The following is a 27526-nucleotide window of genomic DNA, read 5'->3' on the forward strand; positions in this document are numbered from 1 at the left end:
CAATTACCTAGAAATAGTGCAGCAGAAACACGTTATAAAATGGCATTTAAAAAAGCAAAGATGATCAAATAAACATAAAACAAGCTAATATAAAATAACACAGGTATAAAATACATGAATAAAAGTTACAGTGCAGTGTAAGATATTAATAGTTCAATTAGCGACAAAAAGAAAAGTCTTCTGCCTGGATTTAAAAGTAGTAAGACTTGCAGCGGACCTGCATGTTTCTGGGAGTTTGTTCCAGATGTTTGGAGCATAATAACTGAATGCTGCTTCGCCATGTTTAGTTCCTACTCTGGGGACAGAAAGCAGACCTGTCCCAGAAGACCTGAGAGCCGGTGACCAGCAGTAATGTGAACGCAGCAGCAGCAGCAGCAGCAGCAGCAGCATAGTGAGGCAGAGGCAGAGGCAGCAGATCTGGCAGCTTAAATGGAGCGGCAGGTTAAGGAGAATCTGTTTGGTTGGTTTTAAGAGGGACGAGGTGCGTCACGTGTTAATGTATCATTGGTGCTCGAGTTGTCTGCCTGAACTAGCTCGCAGGCTTCACCCCATATATGACCCCGTGGTCAGCTGCAGCTCAATGCAAAGACAGGGGTGGAGGAGAGCAACATAGAGCGAAATGAGGCATGGCTAAAATGCATGATCTGTTTGGTATTTTGAAAAAGAAAACGTATAAATATACCTTATATAGGTATGGCCCTACAATATATTATTCAAATATAGCATGATAGGTCTCCTTTAAGGGTGACATTCTTTTTTTCTTAGTTTGCTTTTTTAGTTTTCTTTGTAGGTCCCTATCGTGCGGCCAGAGGGCCCAACAGGGATCCTGTGCCAAGGGCCAACATGAAGTTCACAGTTTTGTTTTCAGAGAAATGTTTTACTATGACTATGATTACTATTATATGAATGGCGATGAAATCTGCTACATCACAGTCTGAACAGCCAGAGCTATACTTAATGCTAATTAGCTAAAGTTAGCATGCTGCAAGGGGAAAAAAGGCAAATAATATATCTGCCAAATATCAGCACACAGCATTTTCATTGTTAGTATGCTGTCGTGCAGCTCAAAGCACCATGTTCACTTTTAGTCTTTTACATAAACTCCAGTAAAATAATTGAAATTGTGTCAATGAAATGGTAAATAAAATAAATATTTGCTTTATTTTTTATGCATTTTATTTGGTTTTAGAATTGCCCGCACAATAAGATAAAACTATTCACAGAGCACAGAAGCATCATGTGAATGCCTTCAGATAAGTTATAATGTTAAATCTTTAAACAAAGATTAATTAGAGCTAATTCACATCCTGCAAATGACACTATGCAGGCATCATCTCCCACATTATAAAACACACTTTTGGCTTATACAAATAATAGATTACAAGATGAAAATTGGATATGTTACTTTTAATTTCATCATAACAATATAATTGCTTCTGGATTGATGCTCAAATATTTAAGCCATGGAATACAGAGTTTAATGTTGGTATTTGACATTCATCACAGTACAGATACACAAAATGACTCCATTGTGTCTCCATTAGGTGAAGATTAAATGTGTCTCATATCCATGCTCTAAATCTTTATTAGATCTGGTGACAAATGGTTGACAGCATCCATGCAACAGTTTCTCCAGCTCCAGTCACAGCTACTCCAGCCCCAGCTCCAGTCGCTGTCGCAACTACAGTCGCAGCTCCAGTCACAGCTCCAGTTGTAGCCCCTGACATACCAGCAGTGAGAGTACATTATACTTGAGATTCATAACAGCTCTGGCCTTTCCAAAAGGAAAGCTTTTATTCCGCAGTCTAAAATGACTTATTTTCTCTATTTAGATGCAAATTGTCCTCCGGGACTGACATTTGAATATGCTCCTAATGCTTCCTCTGTCGGTTGTAGAACAACACAAGTTCTAGTTTGTTAATTGAAAGTACTTTTTTTATACAGGGATGTCTAACAAGAGCATTCACTATCTTTGGCATTTGAACATAAATATATACGAGCCTTTCAGTTACCTTTTAAAATCAGATATTTACTATTTTTACTGGCTGGAGATAGATGTTTATTAAGAGAAAAAATATATATAAATTGTTCAGTTTACCAATTGACTGCAAGATTGCCACCAGACTTCCTGCTGCAACGCCTCCTCCATTAGCAACTGCAGCCATCGACATTTCTACTAAACACCGGGCAAAAAGTGGGGGGAAACTATTATGCACCCCATGCAACTGTGTGTTGGAGCATAAGAGAAAATCGACGGTGACGACCCACTTTGATTCATTCAAACATTCGAAAATGCTTTCTGCTGCTGCGGACAAGAAAGCCAAACAACTCACGTTCACCGAGGCATCAACCTCCAAAACCCTTTCGAGGGCTACAAGAAACTAAATGAGTAGCCTACAAGATTGAAGCTGGTCAGATAACGAACGAGTAAATGAAAACAGAATGAGGCGGAGAAGTGTGTGTGTGTGTGTGTGGGGGGGGGGGGGTGTGAGATTAAAATAGCCCAATTGCTTTTACAATAAATAAACATTGAATGTGTTTAATTGAATAGTAAAGGGGTTTAACGTTAGTGGCAGGTTGTGTGTGAGAGAGAATAAATAAGACAGCCCAATATTTAAAAAAATTGTTATTCTTTTTCCCCGCATATTTAGTATATTTTTGCAACTTTCCGCATATTTCGCAACTTCCCGCAATTTCACCGCATAAAATCACATAAAAACCCAGCATGTTTAATCGCATAATCAAGGATTTTAGCCCGCATAATCAAGGATTTTAGCCCTTATAATCAAGGATTTTTGCCCGCGTTTTTCTGGAGGGTCTATTATTTGCAGCGCCTGCATACAGCATTGAGTCACGTGGTCAACAGCGGAGGTATCACGGCAAACGATTCTGATAAACAGCTTCTCAAGCAGTTCTGCCGTGGGTGTTGGGACAGCACACTGATCACTAGTCTTCAGCTTGAACAGCGCAAGAGTAATCCACCACCATTTGCAGAGATTCTTCTCATACTGCATACTAAGGAAGATAAACAGGTTAACAAAGCCAGTAGAATGAAACAACATTTCGGCTTCACAAAGTCTAAAGCCTTCTCAAACATGCAAGCTGTAAACTTGCCCTGGACGGATGATGTCGAAAGCGTGTCAAAAGAAACTGATGACGTATTCTTAGACATAACCACAGACTTAAAGAAGCAAATTGCTGAACTTCAGGTTCAGATGGCGACACTCAGGCCATGCAGTTCAGAGAAGCCTGTGAAGAAAAAAACGGTGAGTGCAAAAGAGAAATGCAATGATAAAGACAAACAAGCAGAAAATCAACTGCAGCAAGTTACTACAAGGTTGAGGCCGAGGCCATGGTATTGCTTCAAATGTGGTGAGGATGGCCACATACTATCCGTGTGCAGTAACTTGCCAAATCCCCCCCTTGTAGAAACCAAGAAAACAGTACTTCGAGAGAAGCAGCGTGCCTGGGACAGCCAAGACCGTCCTGCCACAACTCCTTTAAACTAGAACAGGCTTCTGTTGAGGGGCAAATGGAAGCCAAGAAAACAACATGTTCCCCATCTACAGGCAAAATAATGATTCACAACCACGGAGTCACAAAGAACAGTAAATTGCCAAAACGTCTAGTAGGAAGCAAATGTACAGGCGAAGTTAATGTGGGTGGGGTGGACTGTAGTTGTTTACTAGACACAGGATCACAGGTCACCACTGTAACCAAGTCCTTTTATCAAGCTCATTTATCTGAGCATCCTGTCAAACCAATAAGTGACATACTTGAGGTAGAAGGAGCTAATGGACAACAAGTTCCTTACTTGGGCTATGTAGAAATCGACTTGAAGTTTCCTAAAGCCTTTCTTGAATCAGAGCCTGAAATATCAACCTTGGCTTTAGTTGTCCTTGATAGGCGGTCAAACCAAGGTGTTCCATTGTTAATTGGCACCAACATTTTGGACCCACTGTATGAAAAGTATTGTACAGATCATTCACTTACCTCACCTTGCTATGGCTACCAACAGGTTCTTCACACACTGCAACTGAGGAGAAACCAAGCAACAAGTGGAGAAATTGGTTTTGTGAAACTGAAGGGAGGAAAGCAAGTAGTCCTTCCTGCAAGGCAAAAAGTTCTTCTTGAAGGTCACATGTGTGTTGATTCAATCAGCACAGAAAAGTATGCACTGGTAGAGCAACCATCCAACTCAACCTTGCCAGGTGGCATTTTTGTGGAATGTGCTTTCATTTCTTTACCAAAGCATGGAGCAAAGAAATTACCTGTTCTCTTGAGAAACGACACTGAACATGACATAATTCTACCCACCAACTGTGTTATTGCAGAATTAACAGTTGTAGATTCTGTCCTGGAGGGTCAGCAATCAATTGAAAAAGATAGTCAGAAAACTCATGTTGACTGCTCTAGTCATCAAACACAAGACAAAAATACGAAAGAGGCATTTTCCTTTGGCCCTTATCTTCCTGAGGAGTGGAAAGAAAGAGTCACTCAGAAGCTGAGCACATTTTCTGATGTCTTCGCTCAGCACGATCTTGACTTTGGCCATACAAACAAAGTTCAACACCACATCAAACTGAAGGATGAGACAACATTCAAACAGAGCACGCCCAATTCATCCACATGATTGATGGCAGATTGAGGCAGTGAAAAATCCCCATTTTCATCACCAATAGTTGTGGTAAGAAAAAAAAATGGTGATATACGTTTATGTATTGACTATAGGAAACTGAACCTGCAGACGATCAAAGACGCATACGCATTGCCAAACCTTGAGGAGTCATTTTCTGCTCTCACAGGTTCCAAGTGGTTCTCAGTAATGGACTTGAAGGCTGGATATTATCAGATCGAGATGAACGAAAGTGACAAGCAAAAAACTGCCTTTGTGTGTCCCTTTGGTTTCTGGGAGTTTAACCGGATGCCCCAAGGGATCACCAATGCTCCAAGCACGTTCCAACGGCTAATGAAGAAGTGCATGAGTGACATCAACCTTAAGGAAGTTCTGGTTTTCCTGGATGACATAATTGTCTTTTCAGACACATTGGAAGAGCATGAGAGAAGGCTCAGTCATGTACTCAGCCGTCTCAGGGAGTATGGTTTGAAGCTTTCCCCTGATAAATGTAAGTTCTTCCAGAATTCCGTCCGTTATCTGGGGCATATTGTTTCCAGCGATGGAGTTAAAACGGATCCTGAAAAGGCTGAAGCCTTAAAAACTTGGCCGAGACCGCAGAACTTAAAAGAACTCCAATCTTTCCTTGGATTTACCGGTTATTACCGAAGGTTTGTTGAAGATTGTTCCAAGATAGTCAAACCCTTAAACGACCTCACTGCAGGTTACCTACCTTGACGAAAAGGGGTCAAAGTCAGCGTTGGTGATGGTAAATACCTCAACCCGAAAGAATCATTTGGTGATCGCTGGAATGAAGAGTGTCAGCAGGCCTTTGAGGACAAAGTACACAAACTAACATCTTCCCCTGTCCTTGGCTATGCAGACCCAAAACGTCCCTATGTGCTCCACACCGTTGCCAGCACAACAGGATTGGGAGCTGCCTTGTATCAAGAGCAGAACGGAGAAATGCGTGCGATTTCTTATCCTAGTAGAGGACTCTCTCGCAGCGAGGCGAGGTATCCAGCGCACAAGCTCGAGTTCTTAGCCCTTAAGTGGGCAGTTACAGTAAAGTTTCACGACTATCTGTACGGCAAACTCCTTTACTGTTGTTACAGACAACAATCCGTTGACTTACCTACTTACCACAGCCAAGCTTGATGCTGCAAGCTACCGTTGGCTAGCTGCATTATCCACATTCACCTTTGACATCAAATATCGGGCTGGTAAGCAGAATATGGATGCGGATGGTCTGCCTAGACGACCCCATGGTGCACTGGAAAATGATGCCATTTCAGAAGAGGAAAGCCAAAGGATTGGCAGGTTCACCTCCCAGCTGTTGGCATCCAAGAAAGAATTTGAGCTCTTGACCCCAGACATTGTTAAAGCTACTTGCCAAAGACACATTGTTGGACTCAGTCAGGAGCACTCCACTTCCTTTGGCTATGTATAATCACTTGTCATTAATGCTGAAGAAAGTCTTGCTATCTTTGATGAGAATGAGTGGAATGAGGGAGTCTTTACAGTGCCAAAATACAGCGAGTCTGACCTTACAAAACTTCAGAGAGAAGACCCTGTCATCAGTAAGGTCCTAAGCTTGGTGGAATGCAGCAACATCTTACCTGCAAATTACACAGCAGAATTCCCTGAAATGTGTCTGATTCTCAGAGAGTGGAAAAGGTTTCAAATGAAATCAGGCCTTTTGTATCGGACATGTGAATCTGAGAGAGAAACACAATTTCAGCTTGTACTTCCCAAATTTCTAAGAACTACGGTTCTCAAAAATTTCCATGACAACATGGGACATTTAGGAATCGAACGTACCCTGGAACTTACCCGATCACGATTCTACTGGCCGAAGATGGCTGCTGATGTTGAGAGAAAAGTGAAAACATGTGAGCGATGTTTTCGAAGGAAGACCCAGCCGGAAAAGGCTGCTCCATTAGTGAACATCCAGACCACTAGAACAATGGAGTTGGTCTGTATGGATTTTCTATCATTAGAACCAGACAGTCGAAACACAAAAGATATACTTGTCATTACAGATTACTTTACCAAATATGCTGTCGCTATTCCTACCAGAGACCAGAAAGCAAGCACCGTTGCTAAAACCTTGTGGGGAACACTTCCTGGTCCATTATGGTTTTCCTGAACGCCTACATACTTTAAATGATCAATTCCAATTACTTCTTTATCAGGTAATGGCATTGATAACAATGTCTAGACTTAAGCTGAGGTGTCAGTGCTTAAAGGTTGAATGTGTGTTGAACTTTAGCGTGTCTTATTATAAGATCTCGTGCACCACCTAGTGGTGTTATAACAGACCAACCTAAAAACACAAAATCAGATGCTTTATGAAAACTGTTACCCTGTCCATATCATAGACTGTTGTGTTAACCGACTAAATCTGAACCAAAAACCATATCCCTATCCTCAACTACTGTGTTTATGAAATGCTTTACCGGACCCTAACATTACCCTAACTCTAATCATGGAGAGGGACGCTATGGGAAACATCATCTTAACGGAAGGGATGCACAATTAGAACAAAGAATATTGTGCATCAAGAACACTTAATATTCTTTCACTCAACAAATAGAAAACACATTGTAGTCTAACAATTAAACGGCCAATAATATTACAATATAATGTGGACATCACTGCACATCAATACCATTAACGGAGCAATACAGCAACCTACAATAACCAATAATGATGCATTGAAACGACCTCAAACTGGAGCCAGTAACTTTTCACCCGTGTTGACAGCTGGCTGAGCTGTGTGACTCTTGAGACACAGTGGATAGCATAGCAGCTAATGTTAGCTTCTTGGTCTATAAACTGCCAACAGAGCGCATTCAAAGGCAGTGAATTTAGGCAGAACACTTCATCTTGTTTCTAAACGCAGACATAAAACTAATAACACATTTATAACGGTATATAACAGCGACATAAGCTACAAATGTAGAAGAGTTAACCCACGTTTCTCACCGGCTACGTTTTCGTCCTTCACACTTCCCTATACGTAATTTTGAGTGTCCAATGAACCTGCCAGAATTCTAATCCAAACCAATCAAATTCAAAGAGGCGGGGTTTATCTTTGTCCTTGAAAAGCCGTTCATTGTTGATGTAGTGATGTGTCAAATCCAAAAGAGGGCGACAATGCACATAGATTTTTTGCAGTAAATGTATTAAAAGCACGTTGAATTGTTTAACATTGAATCTTGATGTCATTCTCTTTTTTTGCTCTATCAATTGAATCAGTGGGAAATCAAATAATTATACATTGCTCAAAGAGAGGTACCTTTAAACTACAGGAAATAAAACATTTTTAATTATGCCTTGCATCGATTCTACAACAACACAATTAACACGTTTACAGCTATTACTCAATATGATCTAATGGAGACATTTATAACAACAAAATAAAGATATGGTCAAGATTAAGTATGAGGTCCTAAGGCTTGCACATTCAGAAGTAATGGCTACAATCATTACTAGACCACACATTCAGCTTTAGACATCTGCATAACGTTGGAGTAATTGAAACCTCTCAGCTTAAACTGATTAGCAGCCCACATGCCTCTTGTCCACTGCAGGGCAGAAATTGATTGTCTAAGTATTTTGTCAGGCTGGATGATACAGAGCTGTTGTTAGGAATGACACCCCCCTGTGGCCCTGTGGTCTCCCCCGTCTCCACTCACAAGCTTGAGATGGAAATATCCTCCTCGAGGATTTAGCAGATGATTGGCAGCTCTCTCTCCTGATATGGCTGACCTTGGTAGCTTCAGGCCCTGAAGACGGTCTGCTGCTGAAGAGGTTCCTGCTAAGTCACCTTCCTCACAGCTTACTCAATTAGTATGAAATGCAGCAATGACTGATGGTGCAGCCTGCAGAATCATGAACAGATATCAGAATTACAAGATTCATGGCGGTGAGTGTTCATAACTCTAAAAGATAGCCTATAACATGCAACAAAGCAAAATGGTTATAGTCTACATAATACCATTCTGATTATCAATAGTCATTTCTTATCCACTCTACTGTTATGTTATACTTTACTTATTGTTTTACAAACAGTTTACATCTCTGTGTTTGTTTATAATTCAGTATTCAGTTAATTTATTTGCAATACTGTCCATATATTTATATCATAAATCATATTTAAAATACTTATTTAATGAGCATTGTTGGGGGGATACTGAGATACAAGATTGTAATGGCCAACAACTTCATAATTGTTGTTCATACATATATGTAAAGAACTTGAATCCATAATAAATTGGTTTTGATGAAATCTTGCCTTCACCATAAGGACGAGTTACAGTTATGACCACCAGAGGTTTCGGAAACAGGACAATATCTTATCAAGAAAGCCCCTACAAAAACAACTTTAATTTAGATCACCATTCAAGCATGTTGAAAGACTCTTCTACAATTAAATATAAATGTACTCAATACAGTTTGTAACATTGCACAGTAGTGTCTATAGTAATATTGTCAAATGAACGGTTTAAAAAAAGTCTAGGCTTAGTTTAATTTGAAACAACACTGCCACCTCAACACAGGAGGGCGTTCGAGAGTCTCTTCCTCCATGTAACTCTATAGTGTGTGATCAGTAAAGGCAGGAAATGAAACATAAGTAATTAACATTTCTGAGAAGGTAAGTCATCTCTTTAAGTGAAACATCAGAAGAAAAACAGAAGACCAAAATACTTAAAAGCATATAATTTCCAAGCCAATATAAAAGAACCAGCGAGCGTCATTAAACACAGAAACCACAAGAGATGATAGGTCTTACAGTATGCTCAAAGACAACTTCCGTCATGATGAAAATTCAAAGATGAGTATTATGTTCTGGTATTTGACTCAATGTGTTATTGATGCTGTAAGAGGTTCAACAATGGAAACTGCCCAAAAAGTAAAACCAGATGTAAGCTATTAACTATTAAGAACAGTTTATTTAGAATACTTGGTTTAAGAATTTACTATGGCAATATTGTATTCAACCAAACATACAATAATTAAAAAAGAGGGCAAAAAAAACCTATTGCTTTGTCCTAATGAAATAGTAGTTCGGAGGGAGCAGTGGTGGAAGAGGAACTCAGTTGGTGTACTTTTGTAAAAGTAGAAATAAAAAAAGGGTAGGAATATTCTGTTAAAACTTATTTCAGTATTGATTATATTTTACATTATCAATCCAAATCAGCAAAGTAACTAGAGATATTAAATACATGTAGTGGAGTAAAAGTACCATATTTACCTCTGAATTGAGGTGGAGTAGAAGTACAAAGTACCACTGGTACCTCATTCACACCAACGCAACTCCGGTTCAAGCTCCGTGCTAGAGCTTTTTAGGTTCAGAACCGGTTCTTCGGTTTAGCTCCGGCTCTTTTCACACAGCCCAGAGTCCGACTGGTGCTGCGTCATTGCGTCATCGTTTGCGTCATGACGTAACCGTTTGCGTGCCTGCTTCATAAAGCCAAACCGCGCAGAAACCCCTCACAGGTGACACAGACAACAACAACAACAATGGCCGATTGTGCTCTAGCTTCATCTGTACCTCTTCGGAAGACCAGATTCCCAGTAGGTAGCTGGTCTCTTCAGTGGACCACTGCTGCTTGTTAAGTTTCTCCATCGTTGTGTACAAACTGGATAAAACGCCGGCTTTTTGTTGTTGTTCAGGAGTTGATCCCGCCCCTGCCCCTGCCCCCGCCTCGACGTAAGCGTGATGTATGTGTTGCTTTTGCTCTGGCCGGACAATTTTTTGGTGCTCGAAATGAACCGGATTCCGGAGCTAAGAGGCTGCTCCGCTGCGGTGTGAAGAGGAAAACCCGGTGCTTTTCAAGCTCCAGCTCCGAACCGGCCCTGAAACACCGTTGGTGTGAATGAGGTATGAGAGGGAGACAGCACTACATTCAGGGCTGCCAACATTTGAGTTCAGCTTGGATTGAGATTTTTTTTATGGTGAACCGAAAAAAGAAGCGTTCATGTGTACAGTGTTACAAATGTATTGAACATGTACAAACTAGGGTTTCCCATTAATGTACCGGGCACTACAGTGGAATGCGCACATATACACAGTGTACCCGCGACTCTTACAATGAAGGCTCGATAATCAGCTCACAGCATATAAAATGGCATATAGGTGTAAGCAGAGGTAAAGTCCTATTTTACAAGTGGGGGGGTCCTCACCTCCTCTAGGGGGGTCCGAGGGCATGTTCCCCCGGGAAGATCTTTTTTTAAATATTGAAGTTAAATGCATCTACCTGGTGAGTAGTAGTACACATCCCGCTTCAATCAAAAAAGTGACAGGTGGTGTGACAGGTCTCACCTCTCCCTACTTATGCTAATGAGCTAAGTCCCGCCTCCCTTTGTTCGAGGTGTTTGTTCCTTTGTTCCTTTGATGTGAGGGGTGAGGTGTCATCACACGTAGGTGGGAAATGCCCCCCTGTGTAGCACCTTTGTTGTCTAATCCTTTGATGTGAGGGTTGAGGTGTTATAACAGGTAGGTGTGATTTCACACCGGGGTGTTATAAGCCTGTGATGTTAATCTAGGTGTTGATTAATGCAGTCTCGTTGAAGTTGTGCGTGAGATTGTCTAGCCCCCGTCCCCTCACAGCCCCGGCCTCTCCCCCTTTCCCCACCCCTTCCTGTCACATGATATGAGCCCCGAAGATAGTGGGGGTGGAGTTAGAAATACGCTCAAACTAAATAAACAGCCATTAATTTTCACTCAATAAGACACCTAAAAACGTTATTGTCCTCTCTAAATTTGATTTAGGATTTTTTTTAATGATTTGTGCTTGCTAAGGATGTTTCTTTTTAAGTTTCTGTGAGACTGTTAACTACAAGAAAGTCTCTGTTTGCAAAGAGGGTATTCATATTAATTTAAAAAGATCTTATTTAGGTTTTATATGAATGGTGATAACTAAGGATGTTCTCTTTTAGTTGTAGGGCTTGTGAACTAGTGTGTGATTACTTTATTAACTATAAGAAAGTCTCTTTGAAGAGGGTAATACTAATTTAAAATATCCTATTGCCCCCACGATCTTGTCTTTTTTTTATTGTTTAATTACTTCACACAACTATAAGGAAGCCCAATATGAAGTTATGTGAGGTTGTATTGGGGGTGTATTAGAATTTGCTGTATGCCAAAAAAAGGAGAAGTTTTAAAAAAAAACATTTTTTTCTGCTGTATTCAGACAAAGTATGCAGATCCAGTGTAGTTGATCAGAACAAAGAAAAGCTGTAAACACTTAAAATACATAGAATCAACAGTGTGAGGGTACATTTAAATATTCATTTACAAACATACAAGGCTTTGTCTACTGAAGATCAATGCAAGGGCAGAGTTTCACTCTGTGGGGGGACAAAAGAAGCATCGTTAATCACCTGGACAAAGGACTCTTTAAAGCAGAGATACCATATGCAGACACATACCTGAATATCAGCAGGAGAGGACTCTTTAAAGTAAATACATTATAAGGGTAAAATAAGATATAAAATAAGATATATGTGTGGTGGAATTAGTTTAAAACAGTCACCTTACACTTTAAGTTGTCCTCTCTAACTTAGATTTAAGGTTTTTAAAATGATTAGTCTTAATTAAGGGCTATTGTTATTTTGGGTGGGATCCTTTAATGTGAGGGGTGAGGTGTCATCACACGTAGGTGTGAAATGACCCTCTGTGTAGCGCTTTTGTTGTCTAATCCTTTGATGTGAGGGTTGAGGTATTATAACAGGTATAATCTTCAATAACGTTACTATTATATTTCTACCAAACTCACCACACACATCAATAGTCTCCTGTTGGTCATACTAGAGCAGAGAGTTTGGAAGAATATGGTTTGGAATAATTGTGGTGAATATTTATACTGTATAATAGTAACGTTATTGAAGATGATGCCATGTTTATTGAAGATTTTACATTAGAAATATTCACCAAAATTATTCAAAAGCCCATTCTTCCAAACTCTCTGTTGAAGTATGAGCAACAGGAGACTATTGGTGTGTGTAGTGAGTTTGGTAGCACTCCACTGTATAATAGTGAAGATATTGAAGATTATACCATATTTATTGAAGATTTTACATAATAAATATTCCCCAAAATTATTAAAAAAGCACATGCTTCCAAACTCTCTGCTGTAGTATGACCAACAGGAGACTATTGATGTGTGTAGTGAGTTTGGTAGAAATATACTATATAAATGTGAAGTGATTGAATATTATTGTATTCTCTTTTTTCTGAGTTGCACTTTGCAGACGTTCCCTGAGCACTCGTTTCTTCTCCGGCTGCTGATAGAGACCAAGGGCCGTATTCACAAAGGATCTTAGGGCTAAAAGTAGCTCCTAACTGGCGAATTTAGGAGAAACTCCTAAACATAATGGGCGTGTCAGTCTTAAATTTAGGACTCCTAATTGTATTCACTAAGAGCAATTCACAAAGTATTTTACGCCTAAAAGTAGCACCTAAGTTTAGGAGAGCTTAAAAGTCCTCGAGAGGACTCCTAACTCAGTAAGACCTATTCACAAAGAATCTGAAAATGGCTGCGAGACGAAATGTTTTGGAGACAATGGAAGACTGTGAATTGATCAAGAGATATAGGCAAAATCGTGAGGGTATCAAACTTGTTGTGGAATTAGTGCGGGATGCAATAACATCCCCGACTAACAGGAATAACCCGATTAGTCCGGAAATAAAATGTTTGGCAACACTACGATATTTAGCAACAGGGAAAATGCAACTTTGCAATGCCGACGATTTAGGAATATCGCAACCATCAGTCAGCCGTGCCATAAACCAAACAATCAACGCGCTCTCTAGACCACATATCATCCAACAGTTTACCCGGTTTCCTTTGGACAATCAACAACTACACAGGATCAAAGCCAACTTCATGGCAATTGCAGGTATGCCCAGTGCGGTCGGTGCTATTGACGGGACGCACATAAAAATAATTGCGCCATCAAAAGATGAAGACATGTTCGTCAATAGAAAGAAAGTACATTCCATCAACACGCAGATTGTTTTCATTCATCATGATAGGGGGGCTTTAACGGCGGTATGGGCTGTTATTGAAAGTGTTTAAGTGCTGGAAATATGCTCATTGGATAATAGTTTGCGGGGTGCTTTTAATTGCCTCCTTGATTTAATGCAATTTACGTATTTTTATTGTTTGCTCTCTCTCTTTAACGTGCATATACAACGTCATTATCGTGGTCTGCACAAACTTGTCATCATGCGTGTATTCTGCTAACTGCACTGTCCATAACTATTTGATAGGAATACATTTCTAGCCTAGGCTCAGTGGTGTAGTCTACTTTTTTGTAGTGGGTATACTGTAATAATTGTATTCATCCATCCTAGAGCGACGCATCGCGGAGCGACACTTCATGAACACCATCACACTCACTAATGCATAGACTAGTCTTGAGACTGTGTTATCAACATGTCAATGTATTAAAAACATTTTTATGTGACTTTGAACTACCAGTGACATTAACAATAAAAAAATAAAAGAATGAACAATGATGGAAAAAGCCCACTTATCTTCTAGGGTTGAACAATTAATCGAAATATTCATCAAAATCTCAATATGGCCTACTGCAATTTTCAAGTAATATACAATAAATATGGTCATGCTACAGATGTCCCGACCATCACATAATATTCTACACTTAAAAAAACATCTTTGTTTCGCATAGATCTGCACAAATATCACACAATAATCATTTTCAACATATTTTTCAATGCATTAAATATTTATTCAAACTTGTTCAGCCCTATTATCTTCCATAAATCATTGTCAAACTATGTACTCTATCAGCTTAAATGAACAAGCAAACATCCTTGAAGTGCTACAAGAGAAATTAGCTTCAAACAAGAAACCAATTAACAAATATGCTTCACCTCAATAAATGAGGGTTGAAAAAGCACTTAACATGTCCATACTGGGTTCACTGTGTTAGTCCACAAGCCCTGAAAAAAGGATGGAACACTTCTAGACATAGTCTGGTAGTCTACAGAGCTTTCCAGATATGTTTGTACTCAGGCATCTGAGGTGTGCATTGCCTCCTTGCTTGCGTGGCAGAGCGATGGCTTCTCAGCCATGTTATGACGTACTTCCTTGGCTCAAAAAGTGTTACAGGGGGCCCATTGATGCTGATCATCATCAAATGACTTACATTTGACAACAACAGTGTCGATCTCTTGTCTGTGCATATATTGTTCATGAGACTGAAGCCCCTTTCACACTCAGCAGTGCTGCAAGGGATGGTCTTCATGCATTGTATGAGTGGCTTTAAGCTTTCAGGCTCACTGTCTGGGTGCTCAAGGAAATGTCTCATACCATTAACTGCTTGCTCTTCACCAAGATTGAACCGCCTACAGAGTCGTTTCACTTGTGCCTCACCATGCCGTATGCCAGGGGTTGATGGCCAGTTGCCTGTATCCAGAACACTGAGATCATGAAGCATTTCACCATCAAATGAGAGGCGCTTCTCCAAGTTGTTGATCAGACTTTGTAGGAATTGTTTTGCATTGATTGGTGTGAGCTTTGCATTTGACTCCAAGGGAACAGATCCTAAATGTCCCAACGCTTGTGCAGTCAGTGCCTCCTCTAATTTCTCTCCTTGGGTATCTTTGAATGATGCCAGCACTCTGATGGTGCGCTTTAGAAGATGGTCTGCTCTCAAGAGTGTGACAGAATGGGCCTGGAGTTGCTGAGACAGGTTTGCAAGTTCAGACAGTGCATCAAACATGAGTCCGAGGTCACACAGGAATTCCTTGCTTTGCATTCGACGTGCCAGGCCTCTATAAGTTTGTCTCTCTTTGCTGCTTCTTGTTTGGTCGCCTGCAGCATTTTCAAAGTGTCTATTGAGTGCTTCATATGATGTCCACACAGCCTTTACAGAACGGAAACTGCTGGCCACCCATCGCGTACTTAAAACTCTGCCAATTTTCAGGACTTGCGAGCCCACTTCTTGTGCTGCTACCAGAAGCTCTCTTGAATTTTTATTGGACTGACTGTAGAGATTGTGGATCTTCTCTAGGAACACTTTGAAGTGGTTGACTGCCTGAACCTCATCCACAGCATCAGATACAGCCAGTTCCAAACGGTGGTTCATGCAGTGCCATGTGAAGAGGTTAGGGTACCTTGCTGTCAGCCTGGTTGCCACACCAGAGTTCTTGCCTAACATGACACTGGCTCCATCAGAAACAAATGAGACCCAGTTATTTTGAAGCCACTCTTCAGTGAAGCCTGCAGTGTCCAAACAGTTCAGCAGAGCTTCTTCTATATCCTTTGCCCTTTGGCTCTCCAGCTCAACCAGCTCCAGGAACAAAAATTCAGGAGTAGCTCCATCCACTGAGGCTTTCAAGTTGACAATCATTGCAGATTTGTGGCTGATAGATGTAGCCTCGTCAATGAGAACAGAAAACTTGCTTGAAGACGTCACAATACTGTGAACTATTTTTTTCTGCATCTCTTTTGCTATGTGTTCTACAATTTTTGTGGAACTGTACCTTGAGTGCAGACTAGTGCCCATGTTGGCACCATTTTTCTCCTGAAGCTCAACGAGACTATCATGGTCAGTAAAAGGTCGGTTCATCTTCGCAAGATAGTATGCTGTTCTGAATACAGAATCTGTCTCTGCAAACACAGTCTCTGACACAGCTCTCACCAAATTTCCCACTAAATCCTGTCCACCCTTCTCCGTGAGCTCCTGGGCTATTTTGTGTGCTCTGGACGTCTCATGTCGTCTAATCTTGTTTCTCAAAGAGGCCAGAGATGTTGATCTGCTTGAATCTGAGGACTGGATCTTAAAGTGCACCCACTCCTCAGACATAGACACTCGTTGTTCTGTGAGGACACCTGTTGATTTTGTAGCGCTGCAAAGAGCACAACCTGGAAATAAACAAAACCATGATACAAGTTTGTACCAATAACATCTGCAGAAAAGATCCAAGATTTACTCAAAAGTATTTAATAAACTGCTCACAATATTTACATCATGGCTAACAAATGCATGAAAAGCAGATAAAAGGAGAAAAATGTTTTCAATAGCTAATTATTTGACAACTACTGATAACTAACATATAGTAATGTAATGGTGCAAATGTTTTAAATGCACTTTTAACATGACCATGAATTAACTCTCATTTGCATACTCATTGACTTTATGAATTTCTGTTGTTTAGATCAGCTTTCCTTTGCATGTGTGCTGACATTTACCTAACTTTCTGTCCCTCCACTCTAACCAAGGATGCCTGTTCTTAAATTCCATAGCCTGACTTTCAGTCCACAAGGCTGGCCAGGAGCTCTCATCTGTGTCCGAAACAAGGAGATAATATAAACATTGTGTTCTGTACAAAGCTGCACACACACACACACACACACACACACACACACACACACACACACACACACACACACACACACACACACACACACACACACACACACACACACACACACACACACACACACACACACACACACACACACACACACACACACACACACACACACACACACACACACACACACACACACACACACACACACACACACACACACACACACACACATAATACAGAGAGGATAGTGTGGGTGGGTGTATGTATCTCGCTCTCTTTCTCTTCCATTGATCCACCACACTAACGTTGATCAAGTTAGCTAGCAAGTTAGCTAGTTAGCTACAGTTACGTTAATGATAACCATGCTAATTTCACTTACCGGGTACATTTGCGGTAGCGCCGGGCTCGTTCTCTGTCACCTTTAGGACAGCCGCCTGACCTGGCTCTTCTTCTGTAGTGGTAATAGGGGAAAACTTTGGAAAACATTGAAATATTGTCGTCTGTTTTCGTTTCATTTTTGCTTCCTGTTTAGCGCTCCGCAAACTTGAATGGTGGACGGATCCAATTCTGATAATGTTAGAGAAACGTGGGGTTTGTCAGAGCCGAATAGAGTATGTTGCTTTTGCCTAGCAACAGACCACAGGCGACGGAAGCCCCAGACGTCCAAAAGTATTAACACAGAAGGGGCGAAAGCGTGAAAGCGCAGTCACAAAATGATGTTGTTACGTATCATCGCTCATTTTTAAGAGGGTATACGGAAATCACTGGCATTTTCTAGTGGGTATACGGCATATACCAGCGTATCACGTAGACTACACCACTGCCTAGGCTATTTCCTTGTTTTAGTGGGCTCGTTTGTGGGATGTTGCGGATGAGTTTCACCGAGACCGCCTGCTCTGAACAACCAATCACCGTACTGACCGCTTCTAAACTCATGCACGAGAATCGACGTAATCCATAGCAACGGCGCGTCACTCTTAGTGATTTATCCTTAGTATGAGTAGGTCTCAGCGGCTTTGTGAATAACTTTTAAGAAAAAAATCCTACGTAAAATGTTTTAGCGCGAGTTAGGAGCACTTATAGCGGTAAGATAAAATGCTTTGTGAATACGGCCCCAGACCAATGTAATGTGTCCAGTTTGGAGGACAGCACGTATTGGCTTTTTTTTAATCAAAATGCGATTGTAGTTCGTTGTCAACCTTACCACGGTACTTAGGAGACGTACTTTGTGTCTGAACAACGTTTTGTTCATGAGTTATTGATCCGTGAAATCTGAATCTGCCAATATCGTCCCAACTTTACTCAACTCGGTGAGGAGCTGTCAAACTCGACCCTAACGCCGCTTACAACCGGCCAACTAAAAGTTGTTTTCCGTTCACGTTGTCATTTTTAGACTCCTTCGCTTCTTTGCTTGTGAATCCAAAAGCTGCGAGGCATGGCTGTTTTCGTTTTGCCATATTTTTTATCACAAAGCCATTGTTAAAAAGATATCAATATGAACATTTCAAATACCGCGCCGGTATCGCCACCGTAACCATAGCAACGTAAGTAGCGTAAAGAATGCAGCGCCGCCACGTACAGATGGCAACACCCAGAAATATTCACAAATATAAAACAAATATTCAGAAACTGTAATGAACAATAACTATTATTTATTTCAAGAACTTTTATTTACAGAAACTCAACATTTCTAATCTGTGTGACACAAATATGCACGATTGTTTTGGGCTCCCCCTATTTATCTCAAAGTCGGCCTTCAGGGGAGCTCCCTCCCTCTTCTGGGGAGCCAAGCTCCCCCTGGCTCCCCCCCATTTCGAACAGTGTGCAAAACCTTAAACATTTTTGAAAATAAAATACTTTTGTCTGAATAGTAGCCTTCGGTTTCTTTTTTTAATGGCCTAGGCAGATTATGGCTTTTTTTAATTATGTATTTCATTTATGTATGCAAAACCTTAAACATTTTTGAAAATAAAATACTTTAGTCTGAATACATTTTCTTTAAGGGCACTTTTAGATTTTAACACTATTTGAGTTGATCAATCCAGTTTTGTTAACATCAATGCTTTTTCCTCTTTTTCTTGTGTTACTAAGATACTTTTAGACACACTTTGATGTATGCAACACTTAACAGCGTGAGTGCTGTTGGGGCAGAATCTCTGCTCCGCGCCGTTCTTATATGAGCGGGTTCTCAAAAGAAGGAAAAATTCAAAGCAGCCAGGATAAGGGTTAAACAATAATCTGCTTTAATGGTGCAAACATACAAATACATCACCGAATCACGAAGCACTCTGCAGAGTAGTCCGGGCTCAGGTTCTACCACCGTGTGAGACACGTCTCAGGAACGGCCAGTCAGAAACAAGAGCGCCGATCTTCAAAATGATCACAACATTTATACACAGAGTTCCCTTCTGAGGGAGCTAGACAGTGAGTTGGCAGTGTTCCATTGGTCGGTTTCCCTTCTGGGCGGGATCCCAGGTAGTAAGTCAGTTTGTTGATTCCATCTGTTGCTTCTGTGCGCATGTGTGTGTGTGTGTGTGTGTGTGTGTGTGTGTGTGTGTGTGTGTGTGTGTGTGTGTGTGTGTGTGTGTGTGTGTGTGTGTGTGTGTGTGTGTGTGTGTGTGTGTGTGTGTGTGTGTGTGTGTGTGTGTGTGTGTGTGTTTCTGTCCCTCTGCCCTTAGGCAGATCCCCCAATCAATGATTTGGAGTCATGACAGAGGACTCTTTGACAGGACACATACTCATTCCCCCTAAACATCTTTAACACACAAACATTGTATCATGTATCTTTAACAGAAGTTAATTGTTCTTGTGGCTTAATGGCTTCCCTGAACTTCCCTTCACCCCAAAGTCAGCTACTAGGAATGAATACATTTTATTGATAAGCTCAAAAGGACCTTTATCTCGTTTACTGCTGGGTGACCCAAGTCTCAAGGCCTGCAGGATGTGTAGGAGATAAACATTAATTCTACAAGACTTTAACTGCCTTATATCTGAAAATGTATCCGGGAATTCCCCTGTTGATTGCAAGGACTATTGATAATTAACAGAGAGACCCTGTGGGCCTCTCCTTGGTATCTGCTAGGCAGAAGTCACTCAATGCAGAAATCACAAGTTTAACACACATTCTATATAAGGTGACATTAAAATGAATATACCAGATTGAACTTTCCTGCCATAACACGTTACTTTAATCCTTCAAATAATTCAAATAATCCTTCAGTGCGTGAGATATGGGTTAATTGCGCGACTCTCACGCTCAATGCATGAGTGTTGGCAGCCCTGCTACATTTAAAATGTATTGAATCGGTCTCAAGACACTTTAGGATGAATCCAAAAATGGTTCATGACGTATGATGTCATTTTGATTCTTTTTATAGATACAAAATGAAGTTGAGTAAAGTTGGAACGATATTGGCAGATTCAGATTTCACGGATCAATAATTCATGAACAAACGTTGTGCAGACACAAAGTACGTCTCCTAAGTACCGTGGTAAGGTTGAAAACAAACTCCAATCACATTTTGATAAAAAAAAAGCCAATATGCGCCGTCCTCCAAACTGGACACATTAGGCTTGTTTGAGACGCGTTGCGGCTCGCCTCGAAAGTAGACGAGAATAGCCGATCGCAGCCAGGGGAGGTCTCAAAAAGTTTGCCTGAAGTCGGACAGCTCCGAGTCGGCTTCTTCTTCTTCTTCTTCTTCTTCTTCTTCTTCTTCTTCTTCTTCGCCTTCTTCGCCTTCTTCTTCTTCTTCTTCTCTCGGTTTTTTGGCGGATTACAAACAACTTTAAGGTGCCATAGATATATATAAACACTAGATGACTCACCAGCGCTGCTGGCCAATGGAGACCGACGTTGCCACATGGCCGCCATCTTGCTACAGGTAGCGCTCTCATTCATAACATTATGGTTTACTATTTAAATCACCATAGCTTGCTCAATTTTCAACCAATTTTCAAATGGTTTGGTTTTTTATAAACATCAAAGATATAGTTATGATACTGCATACTTATAATCATGGACTTTCATATGAAAATAACATTAAGCAGATAAAGCAATAGCTATACACACACACACACACACACACACACACAAGGTATTTATATTAAATATTTACCGGTATATATATATATTTCCATTTATTTTATTATATTGTTAATATTTAAAATAAATTATGAAATTAAAATAGATTTATCCTTTATATATAAAAATCGGTCTCATGTTACCACTCTGTAAGCCAAGAGTTGTTCCTTTCTTCTCTTTTCTTTTTTTCTTCACTATTATCTGTAAAGCGTCTTTGAGCACCTGTAAAAGCGCTAACAAATTAAATCTATTATTATTATTATTATTATTTAGCAATGCCTTAGCTTGAAGAACAGGGACACAACTAATGACAATAGCATATGGTGGTATATTATTTAGATATTCACACCTTTATCAGAAGAACCAAACCAACATAAAATTATCTCACAGACAGTAGGTCCCGTGCAGTTCTGTCTCATTTATCACAAATATTTTGACATGAGATCTTCATATCGTCCTAGTTTTGTATAGAGAGGCGAAGTCCCGCCCATCTACTTCCGACCCAAGGGACCCCGGAAGCGGAAAATTATACATTGACGTCAATGGAGAGAGAAAAGTCATCTTTCGATCCCGTTTGAATTGTGCCACGAATGACACATATGATGTTTGTCAAATTAAAAGAACATGTTGCAAGTCAAAAAAATAAAAATGTGTCGTAAAACTGTGAAGTTACTATTTTTTTGTGTGAAACCGCTCAGTGAACTACTGGTACTAGTACTAGTGAACTACTGAACTCTGGTCTCGCACAATACGCGGCACCATCACAAAGATGGCTGTCACGTTTGTAAATTTCACCTGTTTCTTTCAGAATGAGGCGAAAAACTATAAAACGAGGTGAAAATCACTACAAGTCTGGGCATGTTGAGAGCTGTATACACGAAAGGGAGCGGTTATGTAAGAGCCAGCATGCGGGACCGGCTTTACAATGTTTCAGTGAATAATATGAGTGCAATGTTTAAGGTTAATGTCAGCTAGCTAACAAAGTACACTAACGTGTTTTGTTTTAGCAACTAGTTTTCTCCTGAAGAACTTCGTGGTGTCTGTGTATGCTGTGGATAACATTAGTGTTCACAAGAACAAGATACACTCCCGTGTTTTGTTTTAGTTGCTCTTCAGATTGAAGCGGCCAGTTTTATATCGACTATATGTGTGATCTCCTTTTTACATCTCGTTGCAAACTTGTCACCTTTCGGCGAAATTCTCCGTTTTGAATCCAAAATAGGTCGTTTGTGTGATTCATGTAGATCTGCAATAAAAATATTTTGGGGTATGGGAGGGGGTCTGGGACCCGGATTAATGTGTGGCCGCAAGCTTTTTTTATATATTATAATGAAGCGCGAGCTGTGTGCTCGAGTCTTCCTGCCTGTCGGCTCTGCTCATGATGTATAATAAGCCTCTGCTGCTCGGCGATGATGGTCTAGCTTCAGCTACCTACGTGCGCTTCAGCAGCTACATTACCTACGTGCGTTCGTTAATATTAACTGTGCGTCCGGAGTGACTGTGGCACAGACTGGACCGCTGGTGAACAGCTGTTAGAACGGGCCGTTCAGGTGTTCAGAGTAGAGCTCCCTGTCGGAGCGGCAGAGCGTGATATGCACTGAAAAGTTTTTTTTTCCCGTCGCAATATTATCGTTGAGCTAGCTAACTAGCATACATTGTCACTATCTGCTAACGTTAGCTTTAGACTTCGTTTTCTAATCGTTTTTTTCATAGGCTATAAACAGAGGTGGTATAAGTATATATCTTGTACTTGATTAAAAGTAGAAGTACTCAGTTCTTGTACTTGACTAAAAGTAGAAGTAGCCTACTCAGATCGTGTAGGCTACTTGAGTAAAAGTAGAAGTACTCAGATCTTGTACTTGAGTAAAAGTAGAAGTACCAGAGTGTAGGAATACTCTATTACAGTAAAAGTCCTGCATTCCAAATGTTCCTCAAGTAAAAGTAGAAAAGTATTATTATCAAAATATAGTGAAAGTAGCGACAGTAAAAGTAGTCATTGTGCAGATTGGTCCATTTCAGAATAATAGATATGATATGTTTTATAATGATTGATCATTAAAGTGTTATCAAATCTGGTAAAGGTGCAGCTAGTTTGAATGACTTTGTATACTGCAGGGTAGCTTTTGGATTTACTCCAGGTGGAACTAAAGTCTGATTTAACACTTGATTATATTTCACATCATTCATCCACATCTGTAAAGTAACTAAAGGGATTAAATACATGTAGTGGAATAAAAGTACACCATTTACCTCTGAACTGTAGTGGAGTAGAAGAACAAAGTAGCAAAACATTGAAATACTTAAGTAAAGTACAAGTATCTCAAAATTGTGCCCAATTATAGTACTTGTTGAGTTTATGAACTTAGTTACTTTACACCAGTGGCTATAAAGATAGAAAGACTAAGCCTTACACAGAGGCATGAAAATACATTTTCAAAATGCTCAACAGTGCTGCCAAAATTATAAACTGACTGCTACACAATTAAAATAAATGCTTTTTACATATTTCTATTAGATGTGACTCTATGGCGTTTCTGTTATTAACACTGCTGCTTTAGTTGTTCTGACTGATAAAATCCTCTGTTATTCCTAATTTTAAAGCCGATATTCTGTGGGGTCAGGGGGCTCGGATCCTTGTCACCTTTTTCATACCTGATGAGTTTGCATCCCTGTTGTCAATTTGTTTGGTTATCTAGGCACAGCTGTGTGTGACTCCCTCTGGTACACTGGTATGTGTTTTCCTAATGTAGAGAGCATTGATTAATTAATAAACTACACACTGACTCTAGATCCTGACCAAATCCTATTTTGTTGATCAAATGTTTTTCAAAAATGTATTGTATATTATATAACAGCTGCACATCACAGACCGGAGTCTCTGCTACTGTGGACCACGAAGGAGGCGATCATCCTCCCCATCCCCAAAGACCCTGCATGGCATGGAAATCTCCTCCTACTGGAACAATTCTACACCCAGCATATGCTCCCTGTGTTGGCCAGTAGAGAGGAGGACATTTAAATAAACATACTCTTAACACCCTCGAACTCTGCGTTGTGTTTCGTATGTGTGATGGGGTGTTATGCAGAGGGGAGGAAAACAGGACACAGCAGATTGGGATTGTGGTGGAGATGCTGAGCAGTTATTTAATTGTTGCGTGTAATTATTATTATACTGCGTGCTTCTTAGTTATTCCATCTTTTGCTGTAACATGGATCTGTATGTAACTCTATATTTACTTGTTATCTACCACACTTCCTTCTACATCATACACCATCATTATACATGGTGTATATAGGATATATATATATATATATTTGTATACATATCTGTAAATTGTATAATTTTATTTTTCGTATTTGGGATTTCTTTTTTGTCCACTCAAATACACTTGGCCCTTTCTCTTTTCCATGTGGAAAATGGCAGCTGCATATTCTGCTTTTCTCGTCTGGCTCCCTGTCTGCTCATCTACAATGAGACAATTATATAATTAATTACTAATAATCCTTTAAACCTGTTATTACCAATATTTCACAAATTCTTCATGTAAACTTAAGAGCACAGCTGTATGTTGAGTGTCAACTTTGCTTGTTTCATCTTACTGGGGGGCAGCTACATGGATGTCGGTGCAGTTCACAATAATTTTGCAGTTGAAGGCAGAATGAATTTATTATTGACTCAGAATGAAGCACAACTTCATGTCATCCAATACATTGACTTTATTTGTAATTGTGTAAAAAAATATGAATATTGATTAGCAAGCAGGACCTGCAGGAACAGAGAATGGTGATGGATGGAGCTGGGAAAAGAGAAGAATAAAGAAAACAGATCAACTTTATTATCGGATATTAAAAATTCAATTTCAAAACAAGTTGCCGCTCCTACAGTTTTCTAGTATGTGAAGATGATTTCACATGACCAATGCAACATATCACACTCAATACATGTGTGTCTCTGGGGGGTGCATTGTGCCTTTGATGTATATAAATAATATACCATAACCAAATACTATTACGTACAGTGGAAATCAGGTTGCCAGAGCAGGTCAGTCCAGTGTGCATGTTCTTCAGGGTCTCAGCAGTTACAGGTGAGGTAAAGAAAATAAAAGAGAAAAAGGTCAGTAACAACACTTTAAAGTAACAACACTGAATAATTATCTCTTTTAATAATTTTCTCTCAGTAATCACTCAACTACTGTCTTTCCAACAAACAGATTGACTCACTCTCACTATCATCACAATGAAACACGTCCAGAAGAATGTCATGCAAAGCTGCCTGCCTTCCTTCCTTCGACTCTCCCTGAACTGCCTAATCTTTTAATGTTCAATGTTAACCATTTGTGCAGATAGCATTAAGTAGAAAATATGCTAATGTGGCGTTAGCCTACCTCCCGCCCCCTTAGCACCTGGTGGAGGGGGGGATAGGCTACTCTTCAAATGTTTCACAAAATACTTACCATCATGACTACTCTTACTGTTTAACATTTTGGTTTACTTCATGTTAAGGCTAATACAAATAACAAGGCTAAGTAATGTAATGTAATGCTAACTAACATGCTCGCTACTAGCTAGGTAGCTAACTTGACTATGTTCCATGCAAAACATGTATATTACCTGATATGTTTGGTCCAACGACTCCTGGTCCTTTCATAAGACGGGAAGCGATAGAACGAGCAAGTGGTATGATCTCTTTTGTGATTACAACCTGGTACAAAGCACACAGGCATCTTGTAAAAGTGAATTTATTGGAGCAATCTCTTATATTTATTGGAGGGAATAAATCAGTCTTCTTCTTCCTCTTTGCTTTGCGAGTCGCAACCAGTCTTGGAGCATTATCGCCTATGACATCACTTACGCGACCCAGAATGCATTTGGGATTTGTAGTCTTTCTAGTTGCGTATTTTTCATAGTCTTATATTTCAACAGTTTTACGACAAACTGTGACTTTTTTTACATGGAAATGATTGTTTAAGATTGACAAACATCATATGTGTCATTCGTGGCACAATTCAAACGGGATCAAAGGTAACTTTTCTCTCTCCATTAACTTCAATGTATAATTTTCCGCTTCCGGGGTCCCATGGAGGCTCCCGGAACGGGAGGGACTTCGCCTCTCTATTTAGTTTCTAGATTTGTAAACAAATCCAGAACCTTTGAAATACGTAACCACTTCATAGCACGGTGCATCATAGACCTTCCTGGGTACCACAGAGATAAAGGATTTAATATGACAACAAGCCATATGATGCTCTCATTTGTTAGTGACATTCCACATGCAATTAAGATAAGATAAGATGGTACTTTATTGATCCCAATTTGGGATTTTTTTTTTAGTTACAGCAGCATAAGGTAGACCCTCCAGAAAAACGCGATTCTGCGATCGCAGAATTTCCCGCATAATCAGCAAAATGCCGCAGATTTTTAAAAGTCCGCATATTTATCAAAAGGCCGCATAATCCCCGCATTTTTCCACACAAAGTTGAGAAAAAAAATAAAAAAGTTAACTCGTCTTGACGAGTAATGATGATGACGCAACGTCATCAGCCCGCGCATCACAGAAGGCAAACACCGTCGTGTGAAGGTGTGGAATTCACACACCAAGATGAACAAATCGAATCCATCACATTTACCCACGAACATTTCAGCTAAAGAGCGGGCAAAGCAGTACCCCAATGTCTTGCACGAAAGTGGGGGGAAACTGCTCTGTACCCCGTGCAACTGTGTGTTGGAGCATAAAAGGAAATCGACTGTGAATACCCACTTCGATTCGCTCAAACATTCAAAAATGGTTTCTGCTGCGGACAAGAAAGCCAAACAACTCACGCTCACAGAGGCTTCAACCTCCAAAACCCTTTCGAGGGTTGCAAGAAACGAGGTGAGTAGCCTACAATATTGAAGCTGGTCAGATAACGAACGAGTAAATGAAAACAGAATGAGGAGGAGGGGTGTGTGTGTGTGTGTGTGTGTGTGTGTGTGTGTGTGTGTGTGTGTGTGTGTGTGTGTGTGTGTGTGTGTGTGTGTGTGTGTGTGTGTGTGTGTGTGTGTGTGTGTGTGTGTGTGTGTGTGTGTGTGTGTGTGTCTTTCTGTGATGTAGCTTGCTTCTAGTATGCTTGTTTATCATAGCAACTCTTTAAAAGTTCTCCCTTTCATTCAGTAGTAGCCTAGTAACAGGGTGCGGGAGAATAATCACCTTTTTTCCGCTTCCCGCATATTTCACAACTGTTCGCATATTACGCAACTTCCCGCAATTTTCCCGCATAAAATCACATAAAAACCCCGCATTTTTATCGCATAATCAAGGATTTTAGCCCGCATAATTAAGGATTTTGGCCCGCGTTTTTCTGGAGGGTCTAATAAGGGTCAAGGCAAATTACAATAAATTAGAAAAAAGCAAGAAAAATAAAGAAAATAAAGAAAGAGGAATATATACATGTTGGATTTGACAGGACATTATATATATATCTAATATATTTAT

General features: G+C 40.1%; 1 long non-coding RNA gene across 1 annotated transcript; it reads right to left on the minus strand.

The window, feature by feature from the left end:
* Nucleotides 1-24747: 24747 nt before the first annotated feature.
* On the minus strand, nucleotides 24748-26006 carry LOC307013910. The gene is made up of 2 exons (XR_013801105.1): nucleotides 25072-26006; nucleotides 24748-24851 (listed from the first exon to the last, which is right to left on the minus strand). It is a non-coding gene; the product is annotated as an uncharacterized lncRNA (long non-coding RNA).
* Between the last annotated feature and the right edge of the window lie 1520 nt (nucleotides 26007-27526).

The sequence above is a fragment of the Notothenia rossii genome, assembly GCF_949606895.1.
Source record: "Notothenia rossii genome assembly, chromosome: 7".
NCBI lineage: Eukaryota > Metazoa > Chordata > Actinopteri > Perciformes > Nototheniidae > Notothenia > Notothenia rossii.